General features: G+C 37.1%; 1 protein-coding gene across 3 annotated transcripts in view; it reads right to left on the bottom strand.

The window, feature by feature from the left end:
* Positions 1 to 3487, bottom strand: part of LOC117557233 (zinc finger protein 32-like) — a 57348-nt gene that overhangs the window by 39156 nt on the left and 14705 nt on the right. The gene's annotated exons all lie outside the window — the stretch shown is intronic.

Here is a 3487-nt window from a genome sequence, read left to right as displayed (position 1 = left end):
CTGCAGGAAAGAGGAAACACATATTCAGAGAAACTGTAGAGTATTAGAATTTAAAATCTAACCACGATTAACACTACATTAACTTTGCAGCCCTTATCCATTAATTATTTTAATTGCTTTTCCAGATGCCCTGGAGAGTTTCAGGACAACAGGTGAGTTAGTACTGTCGCTGATCTAAAACATAGTTTCTCTGCCGGTTAGCAAGGCGTCTGCCGTTCACGGAGTGTGAGGCCTTAGCCTTATAGTTTGTGACCTGTCTGCAGAGTCGTTAGCTGAGAACTGGTGTTGGAGTTTCTCAGAGTAGTTGTTTAGCATCTCTCTCCGCCTCGCTAAACCTGTACTTGGACTCAATAAATGTAATATCATGGAAAATATCGGCAATTCAATTTATAAAGTTGAAACTTATACATCACATAGATTCATCACACACAAAGTGAATTATCTCCTGCGTGTATTTGTTTTAATCTTGATGATTAAAGCCAAAATTCAGCATCTCAACATTTTAATAAAACATAAGACGAATACAAAATAGATGTTCTAATATAGAAACGCTGTCCTTCTGAAAAGTATGTTTATGTTCCTGCTGTCAGTACTTGGTTGGACCTCCTTTAGCATGAATAACTGCATCAATGCGGCGTGGCATGGAGACTATCAGTCTGTGGCACTGCTGAGGTGTGATGGAAGCCCAGGTTGCTTCACTAGCGGCCTTCAGCTCGTCTGCATTGTTGGGTCTCGTGTGCCTCATCTTCCTCTTAACACTTTATATTAAGGTACACAAATTAACCATCAACTAGTTGTTTATTAGCATGCATATTAGCAGTATATTGGCTCTTTATTAGTCATTATAAAACACTTATTAATGCCTTATTCTACATGACAATTTTCTACAAGTAATAAGCCATTAGTTGAGTTTTTCTTCAATAACCCTCAAATTAGTGCTTATTTATTGCAAGTAAGGAAGTTGTTGTACATGAGTTTTGGTTTTAATATGCTCTGCTCAATATGGGCCTAATAAGGCATTAGTACCACAAGAATAGTAACAATGACCAGAAGTATTTTATATACTGCTACTATGCATGCTAATGAACAACTAGTTGATGGTTAATTGGTGTACCTTAATATAAAGTGTTACCAATATTTTTTTCTCAAAATTCGGACTTTTTCTAAAATGATTAATTCTTTAGAAAATCTATAAATGCTGGCCTTTTCAGATAACCTCAGAATTTTTACTTATTTTTTAAACCACAAAATTCTGAATATCTTTTTCAAAATCTGACTTTTTTTCTGAAAATGGTCAGATGATAGAAAGGCAACAGTAACTCAAATAACCACTTCTTACAACCAAGGTATGCACAAGACCATTTCTGCTGCGACATTCAGGCGGTAGGGTCAGAAGACAACATGAGAGCATGGATCCATCCTGCCTTGTATCAACGGTTCAGGCTGATGGTGGTGATGTAATGGTGGGGGGGGTGGGGGGGGGGGGGGGGTGTATTGTCTTGGCATACTGTGGGCCCCTTAATTAGGGCTGAACGATTAATCGTTTTCAAATCTTTTTTACAATTTTTTTGTTTCTTTTACAATTGTTTTCTTCTTGTGTGTCAGTCATCCACACCAATCAGAAGTGCTGTGCTCCACATGTACCATCCATTGTTAATCAATCAGAAGTGGCCCATGATAGAAGGTGATAGACAGATTGATCCAATCACCTGCCAAGTGCTTTTGAAAGTGCCTGCCCTTTCCAAATGGAGCTTTCCTAGATGGTTTGGTGAAACCATCTGAGTCAGGTTAGTGATGCTCCATCACATGTTTCTATTACAGGGTGAATCTTAAACCGAAGCTTGACTTTAAAGCAACCCAACGGAAGTTTCATGTAAGTTTAGTTCTTTCACTCGTAGCTCGGGCTGCGGGGGTGCTAGAGAAGGGAGTACGTTGATACGACCTTCCTAGCCGGAGTTATGGCCGCATTTTACAATAAACTTACGTTGGGTTGCTTAAAAACAAATATCGCAATTCGAATCGCAATCGCAATATTTGTCCGAAAAATCGCAATTCGATTTTTTTCCCAAAATCGTGCAGCCCTACCCTTAATACCAATTGATCATCGTCTAAACGCCACAGCCTACCTGAATATTGTTTCTGACCATTTCCATCCCTTTATGACCACAGTGTACCCATCTTCTGATGCTACTTCCAGCAGGATAACGCCCCATGTCACAAAGCTCTAATCATCTCCAACTGGTTTCTTGAACATGGCAATGAGTTCACTGTTCTCCAAATGGCCACAGTCACCTGATCTAAATCCTATAGAGCCCCTTTGGGTAAGGTTAAGTATGTTGAAACATTTGCTGCTACAATGGACGCAGGTTAAAATCCAGACTGCTACCTTTACACGTGTCATCCCTCTATCTCCCCCTTTAACACTGTCATTATCCTTTAGTCTAATCTGACCCAAAAATATTCTTTAAGAAGAAAAAGTCATTGTATGTTATGTTCGAAAATACTATGAAAAACAAATACAGAAAAAAGGTCATAACTATAAAATGTGTTTAACAGTATGTCGAAAATATCTTAATAAAATACAAAAAGGTAAATAGAAAATAACATAGAGTCCAAACGGTCATAGTGTGTTGAAAATATAGAGAAAAAGAGGTAAAAGAATAGAATATTATGAAAATATCATGAAGGAAGTCAAAATATGAAAAAGGTTATTGTATACACCAGTATGTTGAACAAATCATAGTCATAGTATAGTATTTCATATATATAATTTAAAAAGAGTCACGGTGTAGAATGTCCGAACATTTATTTTAAAAGTACTAGTAAAGTATGTCAAAAAGTATCTTGAAAAAAGTCCAAGTATAGTATGTACTTAAGAATTATATTATATAGTTTGTCTGCAATGTCAGTTTAGGATTTCTAAAAATATGAAAGAAAGTCATAGTATAGTTTGTCTAAAAGACCTTGAAAAAGTCATGACATTGTGTGTTGAAATGGTTTTTGAATAAACACATCAGTATTTTAAAAAGTAAAATTGTATCAAGTGCATCAGACAACACAAATTCCTCCATTTGAACAATATTATAAATAAGAAAGTAATAGTCATAGTATATAGCCGGGCTATTCAATAGTTTTTGAATGGGGGCAGTTGATGAAGTGATCCAAAATATGGGCTCAAGAAAAATATGCCTTGAAATATGAGCAATCATGTTAATAGCTACAGATAAAGTAATGTACTACAACAACATAGGATTGCTTATATTGTATGTTGTAAAAGCATGACGCAAACATCAGGGAACCATATGCCCAAGGCATTCCTACATGTAGATGACATGTTCAGAACTCAGTACATGTGAACCATTAACTAATTTAACTAGGGATGCTCCGATCGATCGGTCACCGATCGAGATCGGCCGATACTCACTCTCCACCGATCGATCGGTGCTCTCTAAACATGCCGATCGCGAGAGCCGATCGCATGACGTAA

Source organism: Gymnodraco acuticeps, unplaced genomic scaffold (assembly GCF_902827175.1).
Source record: "Gymnodraco acuticeps unplaced genomic scaffold, fGymAcu1.1, whole genome shotgun sequence".
Lineage (NCBI taxonomy): Eukaryota > Metazoa > Chordata > Actinopteri > Perciformes > Bathydraconidae > Gymnodraco > Gymnodraco acuticeps.
The sequence above is the reverse complement of the archived record's forward strand: the minus strand, read 5'-3'. Positions and strand labels throughout refer to the sequence as shown.